Below are 11,248 nucleotides of genomic sequence, written 5' to 3' on the forward strand. Positions count from 1 at the left end.
AGCAAGATGACTCTTTTTCCCTCCTTGCTCCTCCCCAGAGGAGGTAGTAGGGAGCAAGATGACTCTTTTTCCCTCCTTGCTCCTCCCCAGAGGAGGTAGTAGGGAGCAAGATGACTCTTTTTCCCTCCTTGCTCCTCCCCAGAGGAGGTAGTAGGGAGCAAGATGACTCTTTTTCCCTCCTTGCTCCTCCCCAGAGGAGGTAGTAGGGAGCAAGATGACTCTTTTTCCCTCCTTGCTCCTCCCCAGAGGAGGTAGTAGGGAGCAAGATGACTCTTTTTCCCTCCTTGCTCCTCCCCAGAGGAGGTAGTAGGGAGCAAGATGACTCTTTTTCCCTCCTTGCTCCTCCCCAGAGGAGGTAGTAGGGAGCAAGATGACTCTTTTTCCCTCCTTGCTCCTCCCCAGAGGAGGTAGTAGGGAGCAAGATGACTCTTTTTCCCTCCTTGCTCCTCCCCAGAGGAGGTAGTAGGGAGCAAGATGACTCTTTTTCCCTCCTTGCTCCTCCCCAGAGGAGGTAGTAGGGAGCAAGATGACTCTTTTTCCCTCCTTGCTCCTCCCCAGAGGAGGTAGTAGGGAGCAAGATGACTCTTTTTCCCTCCTTGCTCCTCCCCAGAGGAGGTAGTAGGGAGCAAGATGACTCTTTTTCCCTCCTTGCTCCTCCCCAGAGGAGGTAGTAGGGAGCAAGATGACTCTTTTTCCCTCCTTGCTCCTCCCCAGAGGAGGTAGTAGGGAGCAAGATGACTCTTTTTCCCTCCTTGCTCCTCCCCAGAGGAGGTAGTAGGGAGCAAGATGACTCTTTTTCCCTCCTTGCTCCTCCCCAGAGGAGGTAGTAGGGAGCAAGATGACTCTTTTTCCCTCCTTGCTCCTCCCCAGAGGAGGTAGTAGGGAGCAAGATGACTCTTTTTCCCTCCTTGCTCCTCCCCAGAGGAGGTAGTAGGGAGCAAGATGACTCTTTTTCCCTCCTTGCTCCTCCCCAGAGGAGGTAGTAGGGAGCAAGATGACTCTTTTTCCCTCCTTGCTCCTCCCCAGAGGAGGTAGTAGGGAGCAAGATGACTCTTTTTCCCTCCTTGCTCCTCCCCAGAGGAGGTAGTAGGGAGCAAGATGACTCTTTTTCCCTCCTTGCTCCTCCCCAGAGGAGGTAGTAGGGAGCAAGATGACTCTTTTTCCCTCCTTGCTCCTCCCCAGAGGAGGTAGTAGGGAGCAAGATGACTCTTTTTCCCTCCTTGCTCCTCCCCAGAGGAGGTAGTAGGGAGCAAGATGACTCTTTTTCCCTCCTTGCTCCTCCCCAGAGGAGGTAGTAGGGAGCAAGATGACTCTTTTTCCCTCCTTGCTCCTCCCCAGAGGAGGTAGTAGGGAGCAAGATGACTCTTTTTCCCTCCTTGCTCCTCCCCAGAGGAGGTAGTAGGGAGCAAGATGACTCTTTTTCCCTCCTTGCTCCTCCCCAGAGGAGGTAGTAGGGAGCAAGATGACTCTTTTTCCCTCCTTGCTCCTCCCCAGAGGAGGTAGTAGGGAGCAAGATGACTCTTTTTCCCTCCTTGCTCCTCCCCAGAGGAGGTAGTAGGGAGCAAGATGACTCTTTTTCCCTCCTTGCTCCTCCCCAGAGGAGGTAGTAGGGAGCAAGATGACTCTTTTTCCCTCCTTGCTCCTCCCCAGAGGAGGTAGTAGGGAGCAAGATGACTCTTTTTCCCTCCTTGCTCCTCCCCAGAGGAGGTAGTAGGGAGCAAGATGACTCTTTTTCCCTCCTTGCTCCTCCCCAGAGGAGGTAGTAGGGAGCAAGATGACTCTTTTTCCCTCCTTGCTCCTCCCCAGAGGAGGTAGTAGGGAGCAAGATGACTCTTTTTCCCTCCTTGCTCCTCCCCAGAGGAGGTAGTAGGGAGCAAGATGACTCTTTTTCCCTCCTTGCTCCTCCCCAGAGGAGGTAGTAGGGAGCAAGATGACTCTTTTTCCCTCCTTGCTCCTCCCCAGAGGAGGTAGTAGGGAGCAAGATGACTCTTTTTCCCTCCTTGCTCCTCCCCAGAGGAGGTAGTAGGGAGCAAGATGACTCTTTTTCCCTCCTTGCTCCTCCCCAGAGGAGGTAGTAGGGAGCAAGATGACTCTTTCCATGGTTAATTTATTCATATATTCAATTTAGGTAATGACTCCAGAAATCGTAATAAACAAGGTGGAAATGCTTTTATTATTGTCCTTTACTTTGCTTGGAAGGAGAATTACTTTGCATTTAAATTTAGTTGAATCCAAGATACAGTTTTTATTCCTTAAGCGGAGCGCATTGCCTCAAGAAAATCGTCAGTGAGAGATATCCCTACACGATATTTCGGGCACAGTGGGTCATCTTTTGTCCTAAATTCCCCACTATCTTACCGGGGAATATTGTTAGAAGAGCATTAATTTCTGTTCCTCAAACCTCCACTCCACTGAATGAAACAATCACGCGTGAGGAATAAATTTCTTTTATAATCCTTTACTTTTTTAGGAAGGAGATTTGGAGGGAAGTATATGTCTTAACCATAATCTCTTAATCTTTCCTTTTAAAGTCAAAAGTGGTTACATTTTCAGTAAAACTTCCTCCCAAAGTAATTTTCTTTAAGATGGTCAAGGTTTAGGAAACGGCTGAAAGACTAGACTGCTTATTTATGCCCATAGTGTCGACACAGTGTAGTTTAGTCTTACCGCTACTTCTTAACCTTTAACCCTCTCAGAGAAAAGTACTTTGGGAGGAAGTCTACCTCATATTACAACCCCTTTTTGAACTTTAAAGGGCGAGTGGAGGATTATGGATGAGAGTTAAACTTCCTCTCCAAATATTCTCTCCAGGAAAGTAAAGGATTATGGACGAGATTTAGTCCTCCTTCGCGATTGTTTCATTCAGGGGAGTGGGGGTTTTGGGGGACAGGAATTAAGACTCTTCGAACAATCTTCCCCTGTAAGATGGTGGGGGATTTTTGGCCGAAGATAAACTACTGTGCACAATGGCTCGTGTAGGGGTATCTCCCGATTTTTTTATTATCTGACGATTTTTTTCTGGCATTGCCCTCTTCTTTGGGAATGAGCAATGTTCATTGGATTAAACTGAATTTAAATGCAAAGTAAAGGACAACGACACAGGTTTAACCGCACTCACCTTTCTGGTTCTGCGGCATATTTTTTTCTACAGCTATTTTCTAAATAATATTTTATCACAGGAAGGTGTAAGAGCTTATTGGATTCTAGTCTTTAATTTGCTCTTTGCACCTTCCTTACATCAGCTAAGTTTACTTTCGTTATTTGCGAAAATCTCTATCTTTTTATTCTTCCCTCATACAGACTTGATATTATATATATTCACGTCCGCTTCATTTGTTAATCAACTATTCCATCGTAACTTACTATGAGGATCGACAGATTTACGATAAACGGAGTACAGGTGCTTTTCTTAAAGTTTATTTCCAAGTTCAAAGAGAATTTATTTGAAAGTGTTTCTGCATTTGTCTTTTAGCCAGTTGTTCGCTGTGGTGTATCATTGTTCACTTTCTTTACTATTCCTCAGGCTACCTGTTGATCGAATCAAATATTAACAGTTCATCAGAATGTGTCACGCAGAATCAACATGTATTATTATGCGCTGAACTGTCGGAGTGAGGGTGCTGCTGCGATACCCTCCTACTCGTTCTATATTTTCTTTCCAAATAAAGCTTACTGTGCTTACATACATAATGAAATGTTCACAAGGTAACGTTAGCTTTTGGCTTCAGAAAAAAATAAACAAATACTAAGCAAAATAAACTAGTCGTTTAAATATAGAACTCTTACTAAATGATTGCCAATTAAATCTCTACACTTTAAAACGTCACTATAGTGTTATCGAGCGCAGAATGAACTGTCTTTTGAGTCCATCTTTCAGCTTTGTCCGAGCGATTATCAGTTTTTTTTCTAAAATTTCGAGTGCTGTGACAGCAAATGGCCTTGTTTCACTGAGCCTTCTGGAGAATTTGATTATCCATTCAATATTTCTAAATCCTCTTCCGAAACTTCGGCGAGACAAGAAAAAATGTCCCTATTTTGCAGACTATCTTCAACAACTGAATAGTAATGGCTGATCGTACAAGGTATACCTTAGCCAATCAAAATGCAGTATTGCATTAGTATAATCCGGTAGATTTGTACTAATGATAAACAGATTACTGTACCGTTGTCAAGCACAATAACTGTTGGTTATTAATTCTTACATAATGATCAAGAGTGATCACAATAAAACGTTTTCATGAAATCATTATGAAGACTGATTGACTTTGTGAATTCTTTTGTTAGAAAACATTTTTGGACCTAGAAATTTTAAAGTTAAAATTGTAAATTTCATTTTCAAAGTTAAAACTTTAACTTTGCAGCAACTATTTACTTCTGCTGGCATGTTGACACGACCTTGTTTCCTTACTTATCATCAACAACACGCTTTGCCTCCATCTGAACCAGTAGGGAAGAAATGACTTGCAGTTAATGTCTTTTTTCAGGTTTTCTGAACTGTACTTAACAAATCTTAAGAAAGAAACTGACATATTCATTTCCACTTGTCTTATTCGCATCCTTGGATGGGCCGTGGCTCAATATTTCTCTGCAAACTGAAGTCGAGTGATACAAAACTTAAGCCCTGCTCCGCTGTGTTAATACTTGGTTGGATTATCGCTTACAGAAAACAGCACCTCTTGTCAAAGATAGTTTTTTATGTTTTTGGTATCCTTAAAGGGACACAGTCGGCTTTGGGACCGCGCTGACCTGGACACTAGTTTTCTCACTTTGAAAAAGTTCACCTCAACCTGAAATCAAAGATACTCGTCGAGTACATCTAGAAATCCGCTTCAATCTTCGCAGTGTTTTGCTTGATTTTCAATCGTTTACTGAAAAACCTGTTTTTGAGTGGGCTTTTGCTCATCCTATGTTTTGTATCATATTTGGTTAAAAACAGTATGGATCGTGTCTCTGTGATATGCAAATTAACTATGAAATCAGATGGTATCTAATGCGCATGTGCTCCAGCTGACTGTGTCCCTTTAACTTTTAATAGGGTACCACTGATTCATGCTTCAAAAGTATTCATATTATTGATAAAAGAACGTAAAACCGAAAAATCAAAAACAAAGCCTCTCCAGTCTTTTCAAGGTACTGGACGTTTTTTTAAGCTTTTCGAAATATATGAACTGATTATGTCGTTCTCAAACCTTTTTATCAGCCTAGCGTTTTTGTCAGTAGTCCGACATCACCAAGTCCAATTACATCCTTTACAGGGACAGGATCCGGTACTTCTTTTTTTATTAGGTTACGTCGGTCCTTGCAAATTGACCTTGTGTTTTCACTGCTTACCAAAGCGTGGCTTATTTAACTATCAGAAACCATAGTACACTTGCCTGCCAAGGAGTTGAAAAACAAATATTGCTTCGGAAACAACATCAAAACTCGATCTGCTATTACCGACCAGCTAAGAAATAGACTGACAAATGCGGGGTAAAAATACAACCTTTATCAGCAATGATGTGAAATGATTTCCTGCTGCAAATTATTAACGACCTGTTAACATGTCCACGACTAAATTTCCTCACGGTTACGTGTTTGATTCTCGGTTCCAGTTTCTTATAGGTCATCGATACAATTTCAAGCATATCCTTAAGACAGTTGCATTTGTTCAAATCATAGTTAACAGAGGGAATGGTTAAGGATCCCAGCAAACATCAAAAAAGCAAACAAACAGGCTAAGAGTTATGTTGGAAGGTCTTTGACCCTGTACATCTTTTTGTTTTATGCTCCTAGACTGTGCATGAATTACGTAATCGCAATATTTCTATTGGTTAGCTGTATGAGCACACATAACAACTTTTTGTATTTTTCCAGATTTTGGGCAGGGTCAACCTCCCTCCCCCGCCCCAAACAGCCAACAAAAACATACAACAAAGAAATTTGCCATGATTCATAATCATTTCCCTCTATTAACCATGTTCAAATGTATCGTGTTTAAGTACTTTCTTATCTCACTTTAATTATTAATTGCCTTAATTGCCAATGCGTCTCGAAACAGTATTTAGGTCAATGCTCTTTCCAGTATCTTGATAAAGTGAAAACATTGGAAACTGACGCAGATCAATATAAATAACTAAACTTGGTAACTCCTTGTTAAAACAATCAGGGAACGTTTTGTTGTGTCAATTAGTTCACTGCTTTTCTTGACGCTCCTGTGGCAAACAAGCACACTCAAAGGTGTTTTATGAATTTTAGTGTACTTTTCTAAGCTCAAGTCCATGTTTTAGACATTTTTATGGTTTTTACAAAGTCTTAATTAAGAAAAAAAAATTGAATCGCCATATTTTTTAGTATTTTCAAACTTTTTGACATATTTGCAAATTTTGAAATCCAAGATGGAGGTCCTTTTTAAAAGCACGATATCAGTTTTACCTGACAAGTTATTGCACGAAACTTAACATTTCTAGATGATTTATCACCACATACTGCATATATGTTTTATTACTATACCGCATTTATAATTTGATGAACATGGAAAGAGACGCTCTCAGTTAACCTTCACCCTTTGCAGGTTCTAAAATTTGTTTCATTTTTAAGAACTCCATATAAGAGATAAAAAGGATAGACGAATATGATTAAAATTCAAAAGGTTTGTTCAAAAGTTCCAAAGCAAAAATTAAACCTTAATGATAATTATGTCTTGAAACCTTTCCTCAGGAATACTGCTTGTAAATACTTCTTGTAAAATCACGGTTCCTGCACTAAGTGAGACTAGTTTCTAACTTCTGATAATAACGTTTTCCAATGCAATAACTTTGTACTAATCTTCCTTATGTCGAATCGATGTAAAACTTTTACACTGAGTTGCTAAAATGAGCTTAGATCAGGAGCCATAATCGGGGACGGAGGCCGTAAGCACGCGCCATTTCTAGTATTGGGGCTGTCCCTATGATATGGGACAATTTTTCTATTTTTAGAACAAATTGCGCCATCGTGTGCGGAAAGCGCGCGTACACGCTGCGAGGATTTTTGCGGTTGTAGCGCGGGGGCAATGGCATCCGAAATTCCAGACATGTTTTATGCTTTTGGCCCACAACTCAATACGTTTATGTCTGTTGGAATTTTGCTCAAATATTTTCGTCGTAAGCTGCTCCAATTCGACTGAAGTAAGGCAGTGTCGAATTTAGGTATGTCCCGTTTTATATCACTCAGACCAAGTTGTGTTCCGCTGCTTCTTTTACAAGTGTTCCACATTACTCCACTATAAATTTCACATATGCTGAAGATTAACAGCTTTTCCGTAACACAGCAAAAAAACTGGTTGGAAAAATTTGGATATTGCAGCGTTTTAGGACTTCAAAGTTTCCCTCCTCTTGCCACACGCTTGGGGGATTTCGCCAGAGTCTATCGCCACCGAAAAGTAGTAAGCAATTGCAAGTTTGCATTTCGCCTGAATTGTAAGTAACACTTGATATTTCATCAAGACCCAATAAGTTTACGTCTGTAGACACGGCTAGGCTTTGTTTGTGTAAACATTCAATAAATTGTCTGTTGTCGATGAATAAGAGCGCCCGCCGATCCGTGTTTTTTGCAGTCAGTAAACATGACAAATTGGACTTCCGCAATAATATCTCTAGTTTTTAAATATGTTCAAGGTTGATAAATGTTTGAGAACATATTAAACTGCTTAGCTGAAAATATGTGAATACGGCAGGAATAATCACCAAAGTTACGATGACGTTTTCTTTAATCAACTCGAATAACGATTTCGATTTTGTTGGCTGAGTTATCAAAACTCCTTGTCTATTTTATTTTCGCAGCTCACGTAGGGGCCAAACCACCCCCCTAATGTTTCATGAAGGCTATATTTGCTTGGTTTATATATTTCTGAACCAAGTTTGGCAGATGAACTTTCTTTGTTCTCCAGTTTATTTTAATTCGGAAGTTGTGGCAAAATGTCAGATTATGACGTCATAATTGATGACGTCACCAAAACGTGCTATAATTTTTTGTAAAATCTGATGTAAAGATTATATCATTGGAAAGGCCTTGCCTTGAGGAGTAAAATGCCGGAAACCGTTTTTTGCTATGATGATTATTTTTTGAGATATGGTAAATTAAATTTTTTTTGCTTTCCCCCCCCCCCCGGGAATTTGCTTAACCATACTGTCCTTCTTAAGTCAGTCTCTCTGGTTTATTTTTTTCAGTCTTTTTCTAGGAAGGCTAATAATCTAGAAAAATAGAAAGCTTGATGTTGTCAAAAATCGTATGGTTTTAGAAATTTGATTTTCGGCTTTGTTAGGATAGTATTAACAGTAAAAAAACGGGTGACGTCACAGGTTATGACGTAACAAAACTTATTTTAACGCAATAACACTAGAGGGATAATTTTTTATTCCGATTTTCTTCTTTATTTTTGCTTTAGTCATCTGGCACATCACATGTGCAACATAGCTGCATTTGCTGGAACAAAATTACGGCTCCAATTTGGTGATTTTTCTCAAGGGGAGGACTCCATATTTTGCAGAGTTATTTTTCATATTTAAAAATGCCATATTTCATGTAATTTTTGTGATATGGACAAATTTTTTTCAGGTTTCAACTCCCCTTGATGTCCTCTTTCCAACACATTGTACAAAATATGCATATTAAAAACTTCAAAAGTGGCAAGAAACATGACGTCATCACTGTGACGTCACAACTTTGACATTTACTGACATTTTTCACATAAATATTTGGTGTAGAAAGAGTTTATATTTTTTAAGTAATGCGAAATAATGTGAAATATCCAAGAACTGATGAAACATTTGGGGGGTGGTTTGGCCCCTAGCTGTGTAAAATTTCACTACGTTGAAGAAACACACATGATAGTAGCCTTTTGGCGTTAGTGAAAATTGTTGCAGAATCTCAGCACAAAAGATAACGAAAGAAATCTTTGTCAAGATTTGTTGCCAATTAGCTACAATTGAAAACACAGACTCGGACTTTAAAGTGCACGCCCTGGAGCTACTTGTACGCGTCAGACGTTCCTTCCAAAACTTGCCAAACGAGCAGAAATATATCAAATAATATCAAAAACAGGTTTTGGTTATGATTAAGCACTGTTTGAGAAATTCACAAATTACCTCGATACCAGAGTAGAGAGATTTCTTACATAAACTTTATTCTTTAGACAACATCCACGCGAGAACCCATGACATGTGCGTGGATCCGCGCGGATGTATGTCCGAGTCAGGGTGGCGCAATTTGTTCTAAAAATAGCAAAAGTGCCCCATATCATTAGGTGCGCGCAGATCCCGAGACTTACGGTCTCCGTCCCCGGTTATGGCTCTTGCTTAGATTGAAGATTGTTTATTTTTTACGGAAAACGACATTCCAAGGAAGCGGGAGACTGCGCGTGCAGCAATTAACATACTATGTAAATTCAAAGCTTTCTAAAGTTTTCGATTCTATTTTATCTATTTTCTATTTCACTATTACATTTCATAAGTGTAAACAGTAGTTTTGATACCTTTTGACCTGTGTACTTGTTTTATTTATCTATTTTTCTCTGGGTCCATTTTTATTTATTTATTTATTTATTTTTATTTATTTTTATTTTTTTTGCTGTTTGTTTCAAAATGTTTCGACCATTACTTCAGTTTATCATTACAGCTACCCTGAGAGACTAGCGTCACATATTTATTCTAGCTGGAATGTTATTTGTTTGCTGTTTGCTTGAATACTGACACAAAAACTTTATTCACATACAACAAACTGTTGTTTTCTTGAGAAAAAGAAAATACTCAAACTACACTTTGAAATCTATGTCAGTGAAACATCGCTACATCGAAAACATGACATTTCTCTAAAGGCTTGAGCCCACTTGTGCCCGGACACATGCAAGTACGTATCGAAACCAAACAACGCTCGTAAATATTTTCAGCCACCTGTTCTCTGTTCTAAACGTTAATTTTCCATGTTAAATGGTGTAGCAAGACACTAATTTGCCCTAGGCGATGATATTTTTTCATTCACCTCCATGTTTAACACTGTACTTATATCAGTTACACAGACGAAAAAGTAGTGCATGTTTATATAGATTGGTCAAGCTTCGAACATTGATGACCGAAAAATGATCGTGTTTGGCAAAGCGCAATTAGAATTGTCATGCCGATAAAGTCATGAGCTCTATCAGTCGTTATAAATGAAGTTGCTGTTCGTTCTTGAATGCCTGACAATACTATTTTAAAACACATTTGATTTTGAGTAATTCCTTCTCTAAATGAATCGCCTTTAAAGTTCATTTGCGGCCTCGTATAAGGAAAGCATTGTTCGCACTGCAAATTATCATTGTACTATTAAACTGGAATTGTTCTCGTAAATTGTCGTACATGCTTCTCTGTCTGCAGCGTAAGTGGATCACTTCCTTAAATCTTCGTTCGCAAAGCCAAGCCGAGAGTAAGCTGAAATGCTACGTTAGAATCTTTGTTTTTCACAATGTTTATATCAAAATAAATTTGTAACAATTTCTAGTACCACCACCACGTTTTTATTCTGTTAAATTTGAATTCAAAATGTTAGGAAAAAGCACTTCAATTTTGCATTGCGGAGAATATTCGGCCGTTTTAAGTTGTCCTTTAAAATAATAAATTGCGATGTTCAACCTTCCACTTCAGTCTCGTACTCAAAATATTCATTTTCCCAATTGATTGTCATACATTTCTTTTGTTGTTAGTTTATGAATTTGGTAACATTGCCTTTGTAACATACTTGACAACGCAACGAGGTACGATGTTATATTTTGATCACTCTTGGACTGAATCCGTTAATGGTAAACGACTAGAGAAACAAGAAAACGGCTTATCTGAAGTAAGATATTTCCAGGCCAGGGTCCAAGAGCCAGTACACTGCTATCCAAAATGACTACACATTTCTTTGAAAGGGCATTAAACCTAGAAAGAAAGGAAACATCAACAAAATAGCTGGTTAATATTGATTGTATCACTTAACACTTACTGTTTTCACAATGTTCTTACGAAGGTTATAATAATTAACACCAGCATGTTTTATTCTGTAACTTTGATTCCATTATGTTACTGGACAAGTCTCCAATCTTCAAGTAAAATTCTTCTTACTAGTTACAATATATCCTGATTCCAATATTTTCTCTCCAACTGAAATGCTTATAACAAGGGTCAGGAAGGCATTTATATGGTCAGACTCTGATCACTCTTTGGACTGAAACCGTTCAATGGTAAACAGAGAAGAAAACGACTTACCTGAA

At 39.3% G+C, this 11,248-nt stretch overlaps 1 long non-coding RNA gene across 1 annotated transcript; it reads right to left on the bottom strand.

Moving 5' to 3' along the window:
• Positions 1-3,247: 3,247 nt before the first annotated feature.
• On the bottom strand, positions 3,248-10,158 carry LOC149108658 (uncharacterized). Its single transcript, XR_016208481.1, has 2 exons — positions 5,190-10,158; positions 3,248-3,528 (listed from the first exon to the last, which is right to left on the bottom strand). It is a non-coding gene; the product is annotated as an uncharacterized LOC149108658 (long non-coding RNA).
• Positions 10,159-11,248: the final 1,090 nt, after the last annotated feature.

This window comes from Orbicella faveolata, unplaced genomic scaffold (genome assembly GCF_042242905.1).
Source record: "Orbicella faveolata isolate gen_17 unplaced genomic scaffold, um_ofav_v1 contig_25, whole genome shotgun sequence".
Classification (NCBI taxonomy): domain Eukaryota; kingdom Metazoa; phylum Cnidaria; class Anthozoa; order Scleractinia; family Merulinidae; genus Orbicella; species Orbicella faveolata.